Below are 252 nucleotides of genomic sequence, written 5' to 3' on the forward strand. Positions count from 1 at the left end.
ATTTGTTCACATTTTATTGAAGCAAGCCTTAAAAAAGCACAACTACCTATCTCACAGTTCCCCTCTCCATATATTGCCAGCTACTTCATGCTACTTTTCATGTCTTAGAAACAATATTCCCACTTTTCTTTAGTTTCTAATCAGCTTCTTTTAAAAAAAAATCTTAAGTAATCCATACTGCATAGCTGGAAGATAATTTTCACTGGATATCATTGTTGTCAAGCATATCTTCAAAACTGATAAAGAAGTCTG

Source organism: Sceloporus undulatus, chromosome 4, assembly GCF_019175285.1.
Source record: "Sceloporus undulatus isolate JIND9_A2432 ecotype Alabama chromosome 4, SceUnd_v1.1, whole genome shotgun sequence".
In the NCBI taxonomy this organism is placed as follows: Eukaryota; Metazoa; Chordata; class Lepidosauria; order Squamata; family Phrynosomatidae; genus Sceloporus; species Sceloporus undulatus.